The sequence below is a fragment of the Felis catus genome, chromosome X (assembly GCF_018350175.1).
Source record: "Felis catus isolate Fca126 chromosome X, F.catus_Fca126_mat1.0, whole genome shotgun sequence".
Taxonomy (NCBI): domain Eukaryota; kingdom Metazoa; phylum Chordata; class Mammalia; order Carnivora; family Felidae; genus Felis; species Felis catus.
The window spans coordinates 40,144,853-40,157,901 of NC_058386.1; positions in this window are offsets into that span (position 1 = coordinate 40,144,853).

The following is a 13,049-nucleotide window of genomic DNA, read 5'->3' on the forward strand; positions in this document are numbered from 1 at the left end:
GCTCAGACTCCAAATGTTTTAAGGTGTCACTTCCTTTGCTACCCTCGACTGTCAAGAATTTGCCGTCTCCCTTGCATCTAGGTGTGGCCTTTGTGACTAGTTCTCATTACTGGAAGTGCACGCAAGTGAGGCGTCACTTTCGGGTTGAGGCATTAAGAGGCGGGGGGCCTTCTCTGTGTTCTCACTACCCACCCTCTGCCTGTAAGCAAATGTCCCAGGATAACTATGAAGCCGTATATAGATGGCGGAGCCCCACAGTGAAAGGAGTTGAAGTCTTGAATTATTACGTGGAGCAGAGCCCCCCATCAGCTGGTATTACACGGGATGTGAGTAAGAAAAATCCATTACATCAAGTCAACTGAGATACTGAGATGGTCTTGAACAGTATTTCACGTAACCAGTTGCGTGCCAGTCAACGCTTAGCGACTGGATCTCCAGATGAAACAAAACCAAACCCCGATTGGTAATTTGCTGATTTCCATGGTGTCAAATACTCCCACCATGGCTGATGTCAAGCCACCAAAGTGACGTCGCCGAACGCAGAGTGGGGACGAGATGCTAACCATTGGTTCCTGTGAGCTCGCACGAGCTAAGTCCTGAACACGGCTGTGCACAAACTACCTTGGCTCGCGTCCTCTGCCGTCTTGAATGCAGGCTGGGTTTGGTAAGAATCCAGTCAGTCTGTCACATGAAGCCACAGACTGCATAAAGCCTGGGGCACCCTACCATCCTGAGGCCACTTTCTGGCTCCATTAGTCTTTGACTCAAGTGTTCAGTTGCTGACATTGGAGGATTGTTTGTTAAAAGAAATTCAATACCTTCTTAGAATCTGTCTGAGATCCAGAACCGGAGGGTCTTCCGCTAAGTGAAATAAGTCAGCCAGAGAAAGACAGATGTCATATGATTTCACGCCTATGTGGAATTTGAGAAACTGATACAATAATCACACTATTGGGGGTTCACCCCCCAAAATACAAAAACACTAATTGAGGGGCACCTGGGTGGCTCAGTCGGTTAAGGGTCCCACTTCGGCTCAGGTCATGATCTCACAGGTCGTGGGTTCGAGCCCCACATAGGCTCTGTGCTGACAGCTCAGAGCCTGGAGCCTGTTTTGGATTCTGTGTCTCCCTCTCTCTCTGCCCCTCCCCAGCTCGCACTCTGTCTCTGTCTCTCTCAAGAATAAATAAATGTTTTAAAAAAAAGAAGAATGCAGGCTAGGAATGTTCAAAATTCAGTCAAATTAGCCTCTTGTGATATATGTCTGAAATGTATATAAATAGATATTATAAATATAAACATAATATTTTTTTTCTTGTCATCACATTTATTATGTGCTAACAAAATATTCCGAATTGGAAATATATATATCAGTTTGATACATATATGCTGATGATGAAGATTCTTTAAAGTTATTTTGCCCAAAGCAGAGACATATCTTGGCTTTCTAGCTGGGTCTCAGTACTCTCATCTGGTAAAGTGAGGGTGATGATCTCTATCTATTGCTGACATCCTTTGATCTAAAAGATCAAATTAGCTGAAAAGCTAATATTGTTAAAAAGGAACTTATGCTCTAGAGTTGATTTTCTAATTTTTTAATTTCCTCCCAGCTACGAAGTTTACTCCATATTTGCCCTTTCGTTCAAACGTTTCCCTTAATGTGATGTACAACTTTGGAAATGTACATCGTCAACTGGGAGATATATATTACAGGTCAAAAACTTCCTTCAATTCTATGTTTAGTCTCGGGACTCACTGAAATGTGAATACCGATGAACCACGTGTGTAGATTCCAGTCGCTGAAAAGGGAGAGAAAGACATTTCCACAAAGAGATCAGATGTAAGCTGGAATGATGACTTTTACCAGAGGCCATGGAAGCCACCTAACTGACAGAAGAGGCTACCCCCCAAAACCCTCTTATGCTGCAAAGAATTGTACTCAGCTCAAAATAGCCATCCTGGAGGAAAGAACAAAATGGAAATCAACTTTACTTATTCCTCGATGTGAAAGCTCAGATTTAGACAGAACCCCTGGCAGCTGAGGTGAAATCAAACGAGAAAAACCCAGGAACAAAATTTGGGGCATGTGAGCTCAAGCCTTCTTTTTTGAAAAAAACTTTTTCTCAGTGTTTATTTTTGAGAGACAGAGAGTGAGCAGGGGAGGGGCAGAGAGAGGAAGACACAGAATCTGAAGTGGGGTCCGGGCTCCAAGCTGTCAGCACAGAGCCCAGCGTGGGGCTCGAACTCACGAACTGTGAGATCATGACCCGGGTCAAGGTTGGACGCTTAACCGACGGAGCCACCCAGGCGCCCTGTGAGCCCAGCCTTCTTTGGCTTATGGGTGACATCCCTTTCAATGGCTGCTTTCATAATGTCTACAGCTCGCCGAGTTCCGCTGGGGTAAAAATTTCCAGGCTTATCGTCTCTGTACCCGCAAAAATCTTTGTTTAAACAGCAATTTGGAGTGGCAATTTTTTAAAAAAATGGAGGATATTCAGCTTACTCCTTTCGGTCACGTATTATGTTCTTTTCTCTTATGAATGACAATGAGTTATTTCGCTATTTATACCTTGGTGACACACGCTCACTCTGTTTCCAATTACTGCCCTTTTTGAACTCACTTATGTTTGCTATTATCTAGAAAAGTGTTCTCTGCAAATAAACTTGCACCAAACATTATGGTCCTTGTGCACCTACCGTAAGGCTGTATGAAGGTTCTGAGCACCTTATAACACTCTTCGAAGCTTCTGCAACTAAACCGATCCCTACTAAACAGAGTCCTACTCTGCTCCATTACAAAACACCAAAATGTCTTACTGGGAGAAAGACCATATGCAAAGTAAGGTAAAATTAAAATTCTTCTTTAAAATTACAAGGTTGAGGATCACACACGTATGTCAGTAACTACTTAGAACTAAAAAAGTACGATGTCACGGGGCACCTGGATGGCTCAGTCAGTTAAGCGTCCCACCTCGGCTCACGTCATGAACTTTCAGTTTGTGGGTTCGAGCCCCACGTAGGGCTCAGTGCTGACAGCTCAGAGCCTGGAGCCTGCTTTGGATTCTGTCTCCCTCTCTCTCTGCCCGTCCCCTGCTTACACTCCATCTCTCTCTCCCCAAAATAAATAAATATTTAAAAAGTTTTTTGAAAGTGTGATGTCAAAAATAATATTAATGGTCACAAGCGTCGTAACTGGCTTCTATAGCAAGACTTTGGACATCAACGTTGCCATATTCCATCGACGCTGATGTCCAACATTTGGGGGACTGTTTTAAAATATAATGCTATATGATCTTTTTACCAAATGTAGGATCAGAACCACTCAAGCAAAAGGGGTATTCTACTGAAGACTGTGGACAGATCACAGGGAAACAGGCTTTCTAGGACACTGAGAAGATGAATTCAGAGAATGTCCAGGGACGTATTGTTTTCCTTTGAACACGAAGGGGGCTTACTGATGCTACGTTTAGCCCAAGAATCGCTTGCCCATCTACTCTCCAGCTTGCCTCTAATGTGCTAGGATATCTCCAAATATTTCCCTCTGACGGCATACATTATTTCTCTGAATTCTTCTTCAGTGATACTGTGGTGCGGTTTAAAAATATGTTTCCCTTGGGGCGCCTGGGTGGCTCTGTCGGTTGAGTGCCCGACAGATCTCGCGGTCCATGAGTTCAAGCCCCGTGTCGGGCTCCGTGCTGACAGCTCGGAGCCTGGAGCCTGCTTTGGATTCTGCGTCTCCCTCCCTCTCTCTCTCTCTCTCTCTCTCTGCCCTCCACCGCTCATGCTCTCTCTCTGCGTCAAAAATAAATAAACATTAAAAAATATATGTTTCCCAGATCAAAAAAGAAAACAAACAAAACATCTCAACTTCATACGTTTGGTGTCACTTGCAGCTTCCAAGATATGCTGAACCTGCCCTTATTCTGTTTGGCCAGCTTGCTTCCAAGATGATTCCGTACTCTTCCTTAAATAAACGAGGTGTCTGATCTAATCATAGTGCGTGCGTGCATGTGTGTGCGTATATGTGTGTCTGTACACGTGCATGCACACTCGCATCACATGTTTTCTTCCAACAGTTGTCCTGAAATCTGCAACTGTCATTCAGAACCTTGCGTATGTCTCATAAATGAGATTCAACATTTGAACATATGGCTACATTGAGGGAAGAGAGGGATGGTGGGAGCAATGGGTGGAAATGAATGTATTAGAAAAGCACCAGAACGTTGTAATGAATTTACGTTGAAAGGAGGGCACTATTCGGGATGATGATGACCAAAAGAACACACACACTGTATCTGCCAGAGAGCCACAGGAACAGAGAGAAGAAAGAGAAGATGACAGCAATAAAATTTTGGAAGCTGGGAAACAGATGGATAAGTGGTAACTGACTTAAGAGGCTCAACTCAGCTGAATTCTAAGCCAGCAGTGGGAAAGCCAAGAAACAACCCATTTTGCACCTCAGAATTCCCTAAGAGCTCAGAGATTGGTGGAAACTGTAGAAACGGCAGTTAAGGTAAGGCTAAAAACAGGTTTCATTGAAAATCTGTGTACGAAGTTAGGCTCCAAAGTGTCTCCTTCACTCCAAACAGCCAAGAGACAGATTCTATCTCATTTTAGCAGAAGACTGAAGTTTTATTCATTTTAGTGAAAAAGAAGGACAGCAAGTCTCCCAGCTAGGGAACACCAGGTACAGCAGATGGTATAAAAGTACTAAAATAAACATAAGGAGAATAAGGGAAATTTGACATACTAAATGTTGACTCGGCCAGCTTTCTTTTCCCAGTCAGCTTTTCAGAGGCTGGCAAAAGATGGTAGGGGTCCTCTCTTGGGAATCTGACCAGTTCAAAGGGAAAATACATATTATTGTTGAGGATTTCATAATGATTCAGTTCAGGCAGATTGTTCTATGGTGCCTCCCACTGTTGAAAAACCTGCTTATGCGTCCAAAGCTTTATCATGTAGTCAGACATTCAAGGGTCACCAGCTAGGAGAAACATGAAACAAAGTCCACAAAAGAACCAAAAAGAAAACAAGAGGAAACAAACTGCAGAGGGAAGAAAACTCTTTATATCCTCAGAGAGACAAAGCATTATATTCATGAAACAAGAACAAGATGATATGAAAAAAGGACATTCGGAATACGCAGAAAGCTGAAACACCGTTGGAAATAAAAGAAAAATTCAATAAAATACTAGGAAAATAAAGTTGAGAAAATCTTTCAAAAATCAGGGTAAAAGTATAAGGTTAAAAATAGAAGAAAAAAGGTAAGTAAAGGAACAATTCAGAAGTTCCAGATTTGAGTAATGTGAGTTAATTTTATAGAGGGAAATTGGAAATATTTTAAATCATTTGCTGAAGCAGTCTTATAAATTCTTAGGTTTTACAAATTGTTTCTTTCAAAGTTTTAGCTGTTTTTCTTATCTATAGCTTACATATAGTTTTCTAAAAGTAGTGGGGAAATGTATATAGTTCGAGAGGCAAATAGGTCTCTAAGACCTCTGAAGAAGATTAGTAGCTGTCCCTCTCTCCCATCCCTGTGTTCCACAAACACAAAGCAGGGGAAAACAGAAGGGAAGACATCATCAGTAAAATAATTCCAGAACATTTCCCAAAATTGAAAGATTTGAATTTCCAGTTTGAAAGACCTCATCACAAATGGAGAAAAATAGATCCACATCAAGGCAGGGTTTTAAATCGCTTGGGGCAAAGAAAAAATCATTGCAGAGAAAAAGAGATCAAAAAAAATAAACCCAAGCTTTTATATAAAGGATCATGAATCATTATGGCATTTTATTTTTCCACAGCAATGCTGGAAGCTAGAAAACAATGGAACAATGCCATCAAAACTTGAAGGAAAAGGCATTTCCAACCTAGAACTCTACATTCCACAAAACTATGAATTAAGTATGAGAGCAAAATGAAACACCTATAGTCTCAAAAATTTCACCTCCCGTGCCCTCTTTCTTGGGAAACTACTGGGGGAGGTGCTCACCAAAAGACAGTAAGCCACAAAAAAAGGAAAATACAAAGCAACAGGAGAACCAAATGAGGAAGAAGGCACAAAAGAATACCTAATATGGGGGCGCCTGGGTGGCTCAGTCGGTTATGTGTCCGATTTGGGCTCAGGTCATGATCTCACCACTCACGAGTTTGAGCCCCACACAGGGCTCTGTGCTGACAGCTCAGAGCCTGGAGCCTGCTTCAGATTCTGTGTCTCCCTCTCTGTCCCTCTGGCACTTGCTCTCTCTCTCTCTCTCTTTCTCTCCACAGGCCTAGAGAGCAAGCTGTCCATATTTAAGCAAATCAGAAGTCTTGGAAGAGATTTCTCAGAAAAAGAAGAAGAAATCGATAGAGTATCTAACGCATGCAAACTTCCTGAGAGGAAGACTAGAGAAGAGTCTAGGGGTGAAGTATTGGTAGGTACACAGAAAACTAAACAAACAGAAAAAAGAAAATGATTTATTCCAGAGAAAACAGAAAGTTATGTGGTTAAAAAAAACCAAGTAGTCATCGTATACTTCGTGACTTAGCTATGACTAGTGTTCATTACACGGCCATAATCATTAGACACAGAACATTGTTCCAGTTGTTCCATACGGCCACACTAGGAGAACGGAGGACGGGAAGTGCACTTGTATGACATGGTAGGGGGATACCTTTTAACAGTGAAAAATGAAGGAGTAGCAGTGTAAGGATTTTATTTAGGAAAAGGGGGGCAAAATGGCTGGCTTGGCTGCTGGAGCAGGCCAACTGTCTATCTCAGCATCATGAGTTTGAGCCCCACAGTGGTGGGTAGAGTTAACTTAAAAAAAAAGAAGAAGAAAAAGGCAGGCAAATATCAAAAGAAAAAAGGAAAGACATTGAAGGGTGCTGTCTCTGGGGAGTGCGAAATGCTGGGGGAGGGGAGAGTAGAGGGAAACGTTCAGGGACAACTGTGCTCCACACGTCCTATAGGCCTATTTGCCTCTTAAACTGTGTATATTCCTACACAACTTTTAGAAAATTAAACTGGGGTGCCTGGGTGGCTCAGTCAGTTAAGCGTTCGACTTCAGCTCAGGTCACGATCATGGGGTTTGTGAATTCGAGTCCCGTGTCGGGCTCTGTGCTGATGGCTCAGAACCTGGAGCCTGCTTAAGATTCTGTGTCTCTCTCTCTCTCTGTCCCTCCCCCATTCTCTCTCTGTCTCTCTCTCTCTCTCTCAAAAATAAACATTAAAAGAATTAGAAAATTAAACTATAAATAAGAAAACAGAAGCAACTAAAACCTTTTTTAAGAGAAACAACTTGTAAAACTTAAGAATTCACGAGACTATCTCAGCAGATGATTTAAGGTACTTCGATTTCCTTCTACAAAATTGACACAATGTTATTGATGAGTACGTGTACAAATTAGGTGACAAAAATGCCACAATTTAAGAAGAAGAGTATATGGCAAACGAGCACACTAGAATAGACAAGACAAGATTCTGTTGTTTCAGTTATTTGTCCCCTAAATCAATTTAGTGAATGACAGGGCAGCTTAAGATTAGTGAGACCCAACAGAAGTAGACTATTAAAAACAACTTATTCTTAATTTCAAAATTTGTGTGAGGCTAATGATGTGAAAATGTTAGAGTTCAGAGGGAATGGTCAAGAAAGAATTCTTCAGGCGTCTCCGGTGCAAAAAGGGTGGTTTTACTAAAGCGTGGGGACAGGACCCCTGGGTAGAAAGATGCATTGGGGTTGTGAGGGGTGACTGATTATATACGTTCAGGTTGGGAGGGGGTTAGGGACAGCATAAGTCTCTAAGGAATTTAGAAGCCAGATTTCCAGGACCTTGACGGGCTAGCTGTTGTCAGGAAAATGTCATTTATTACCGTTCAGTGAAACCTTAGTCATGAGATCCTTCAGATGTATATCGGGGGCCGTATGCTTGGAGTATGACTGCCAGCATGTATCTTGGGCCGGGGGTAGAGATAAAGGCCATTTCCAAGGGAATTTGTATATGTTAAAGGAGACTTACAGGATCCATGAGGTCGGGCTGACGTTAAACTCAAGTCTTAATATCCAGGCAGCTGAGCTCCTAGGGCAAGATTGTTCTGTCTCAAGGACTTGGCAATGGGCTGTCAGTCGGAAGGGAATTTCATTTTTTTTCTCTTGCCTTTATCCTCCACATCAGTTAAGAAAACAAACCACAAAAAGATGGCTATGAAAAAAATACTTTAGGAGAGAGAGTGCACGTGTGTGTGCACGTGGGGGGAGGGAAGGGCGGCGGGGGGGGGGGGGGAGAATCCCAAACAGGCCCCACAAGCACTGTCAGCACAGAGCCCAAAGTGGGGCTTGATCTCACAAGCCGTAAGATTGTGACCTGAACTGAAAACCCAGGGTCAGAACACTTAGCTGACTGAGCCCCCCCCTCCGAGGCATCCCCATAATCCTGATGTCTTCTAAACTAAAAAATGGAAATAATTTAAATTTAATGAGAAGTACATTTTGCTGAATTTTAAAACTGAAAATCCACGCTCCGTGTGGGGCATTAGCCAAATTAATCCTTCCCTAACCCTTGTGGATGAATGACAATGTAGAGCCTCTATTAACAGACGATAGTTATCAGTTCACCTCTTTGTAACAGGACATTTCTGGTAATTGGGTCACAAACTCAAGGAATTATTTCAAGAGTCAAGTGGATTTTATGTAGGATCTCTAATTCCAATTATGTATATGTTCTGGGTTGCCTAAGCACATCTGTGTTGAAATCTGAAATTGTGGGGTGCCTGGGTGGCTCAGTCGGTTGACCTCCAACTCCTCATTTCGGCTCAGGTCATGATCCCCAGGTCATGGGATCCAGCCCCACATAGGGCTCTGCGCTGAGCGTGAAGCCTGCTTAAGTTCTTCTAACGTCTCTCCCCCTGCCCCTCTCCCCTACTCATGCTCTCTCTCTGTCTCAAATAAAAATGATTTTAAATCTGAGATTGTAGATAAACTGTTATTTACCAGATCTGCTTGCGGAAGGCAGGTAAACTTAAATGTCATCAAATACAACAGAAGATTCCCAGGAGACAAAAATCCACTGCCTCTGCCAAGAAATCTTGTGCCCTTGATAGCTAATTCAATCTCCGTTTCTACAATTTATCTTTAACAAAGAGGTCACACTGTTCATGTGTGTCCTCGGGAATGTTTTAGAAGACAAAACCAAGCAAACTTGCATTAACGTTGTCATCATCGTATATGGTGCTTTTATAAAACTGTGTGCATGGCCTTTGAAACTTACTAAAAGAGCTGAAGTTTTTGATTCTCTAGAAGAACCTTATTAAGGGTGGTAAAGAAAAAAAGAGGCAGAGTTCTGAGATAGAAAAATTTACGATGCTAGAGTACATTTTAAATCCAGATGTCCGAGAAGTGTTTTAGGAAGGAAATTTCAGGAATACAGTCAGTTCCTCCGCAAGCACTTTAGGAGTTATCCAGTGAGAATCTACCATATCATCATGCGTTTAGGAACGCAAAGACAAGGTCATAGCTCACGTACGTCAAAGTAACTGCAAGTAAATTCAACCTCAAGAGTAATCAAATAAGTCCAAATTAAACCAAAATACCATTTCTACCTGCCCAATTGATAAAAGATGTAAAATATATATATATATATGTATATATATATATATATATATATATATATATATATATATATATGACTGTTCATTGGTACAACGTTCCCAGAGAACTATTTGAATTAAAAGATTAAACATATTTATGTCCTTTGAACTCAGTCATACTTCTAGGAATCCTAAAAAGAAGATAAATCATTGGTAGGTATAAATCCGTTTGTATAGAATAACTTACAGCACTAAAAATTGTTATTATCCAATGTCTAATAATAGGAGATTGGTTAAGTAAACTATAGGGCGACCATATTAAATAGCTGAAAATCATGTTTTAGAAGAATGTCGACTGTTATGGAAAAGATGTCATAGATTGTAGGCAACTCTGGACAAAAGCCAATAGGTAAAAAATGAAAATATGTATTCACAGCTAAAGGGAGCTCAAGAGAGGGGGAAGACATATACCAGACTGTACTTAGTGGCTGGGTTTGTATTTTCTTCTTCTGTGCTTCTCCTATATTGAATGTTATTACTCTTATTACCCAGGAGGGGAAAAAAGGTTGCTTTTACCGGGATGACATTACTTCAACGAAACCAAATTCCAAGTAAATGAAAGTACCTAACAAAATAAATGCCAAGCGGGGGGCAATGAAGTATTTGCATGGGCTGTCTTCTTTATGCAAATGTGATAAGAAATTCATCATCATTCAGGCACTTTCCAATCAGAGTTCCTTTACAGGGGTAATGGGCGTGAACAAAGAACCCCAGCTAACACTGACCACCCACATCGCCATAGAGAGGGTACTCGGTGTCATGGCTGTGATTTGCAACCCTGGGATAGATATTGTCCCTGTGGGATTCTGACTGATTTTCTTTTTTCTTTTCTTTTTTTTCTTTTCTTTTCTTTTCTTTTCTTTTCTTTTCTTTTCTTTTCTTTTCTTTTCTTTCTTTCTTTCTTTCTTTCTTTCTTTCTTTCTTTCTTTCTTTTTGAAGGAGAAAGAGAGAGACAGAGCATGAGCGAGGGAGGCGCAGAGAAGGAGACACAGAATCCAAAGCAGGCTCCAGGCTCTGAGCTGTCAGCACAGAGCCCGACGCGGGGCTCGAACTCACAGACGGCGAGATCATGACCTGAGCCGAAGTTGGACACGCAACGGACTGAGCCACCCAGGCTCCCCCTGACGGATTTTCAATGTGTCTTGACCTTATCATAGATTTCATTCACGTAACCCTGCCCTAATGAATGCAGCCCTCAACCCTGGATACTTCTCCAATGCAGCATCGTTACTCTCTTTCCTACCATTAAAAAAATAATAAAATCTCTCAAATGTGAGGAGAGCGATAGGTTGGTATATCTGAGCTATACATAGGAAAGGAACTTGTCGATTTTATCCGGGGAGCTTATTGTTCATTTGATGGAAATAAATGTGATATAACCACAGGACTTAAAAAAAATCAAACGTGGCAGGTGAGCATGACATGAAAAGCCAGTCACCCTACCTCTTCAGCCCACTTCCCAGAGGTAACCACTTTAACATTTTGTTGGGTATGCTTCCCGATAATTTTCCTGCGTACAAGCAAGTGGCGGATGGGATCGTATTACAGTCATAACCCCACATGGTGCTCCTCTCATTTAGCAATAAGTTTGGGGAGCTCTCTCATACTAGGGCATTTAGATCTACCTCAGTCTTTTGAACAGCTACATGCATGGATGGATAATTATTCACTTATGGAATCCCACGGAATGATTTCAGATCAGTGCCCTGACACAGTAGTTCAACATCGGACCCTTAAGCTGCAACCTGGTTGAGGAAGTCACATGAAAAGGGAATGAGCTGGGCTATGAGGTTGCCCCGCCAGAAGGTCACCTGTTCCCGGGGTTGATGGGAGATCATATATTTTGTGGAATCTCAAAGAGCTCGGAGGTCACTGTCTCTTATCTTCTTCACTCAGGTCCCTGGATTTTAAGAAATTACGTAAGCTTCATATTGAAGTATAATATATGTACAAGAAATATTTAGGTTCCTTCCACTTCCACTTCTGAATACAGATGCAAAATTCTGAAAGGACATATTAGCCAAATTAATATAAAAATGGAACAACACAACAGAAACAGATCATGTTTGCACCAGGAATTAAGAGATGCTTTACAACAGACTAAAGGAGAGAAGTCATATATTATCTCAATTTATGTAGTGAATACAATTGGATATAGTTCAACATTAATGATAAAAAAAACCTCAGCAATCTAGAAGTGATTTTTCATGCTTAATAAAACTTACCAACAACATTATATTTATTACAGAAAATTTAAGTGCATTCCTCTTAACATTTGGAATAACATTAAAATGCCCATAGGGGACCTGGGTGGCTCAGTCAGGTGGGCATCTGACTTCAGCTCAGGTCATGATCTCACGGTCTGTGAGTTCTAGCCCCGTGTCGGGCTCTGTGCTGATAGCTCAGAGCCCACTCATGCTATCTCTCTCTCTCTCTCTCTCTCTCTCTCTCTTTCAAAAATGAATAAACATTAAAAAAAACTAATAAAGATTAAAATGCCCAGAAAAACTGCCACTAATTAATATGTTACTGGAAATATTAGCCAGAGACATAAAAAAAGAAAAAGAAAGAAGAGGTTAAGTATTAGAAGGAAATATATGCGATTATCATTATCTTCAGACAAGTTGATCTCCCTAGAAAGGCCAACAACAGATGATATGTTCCTCTAGATCACAAATAAATAATACCATTGGTAAAATAAAAAAATAATTTACTTAGGATTCATTTAATCCAAGAATACATAAGGCTTCTTTGGAGAAAACGTAAAAATCTTACAAATGACTGTAAAAGACAATCTATGTAAAGGGGGAGAAATTTCATGTTCTTCGATGGGAAGACAATATTCTAAAGATCTCAGGGCAATGTAAATTAATTTATAAATTCAATGAAGTTCTAACCAGAATCCAAGACGGGTATTTTTTAGAAACACAATAGATTTCCTTTAACGTTTATATAGAAAATAATGGTCATAAGGAGCTAAGTCAACCTCAAAAAAGAGAGTTTAGGAGTGTGCACCATCTACTCAATGGTAAGATCTTAATATCTATAGGATCTGCAATGATATTTCCTTATAGTTCACATTTAATTTGTGGCTTCTCTTTTTTGTTTGATCAATCTAGCTGGGAAGCTTTCAATTTTGTCGATCTTTTCAAAAGCCAGATTTTGGCTTAATTGATTTTTTCTATTGTTTATATATTTCCTATTGTATTGACTTCTATTCTTTTTTTTATTTCCTTCTATTGACTAAGGTTTTATTAGCTCTTTTTCTAGCTTCTTAGAATTTTCAATAATTGACTGAATTATTCGTCTTATCTACTGTAAATATAAATATTTAAAGCTTTGATAAGCTATATTTTCATTTTCATTCAGCTTTAAATATTTTCTAATCTCTATTTTTTTTTACCTCTGTATTACTTAGATAGGT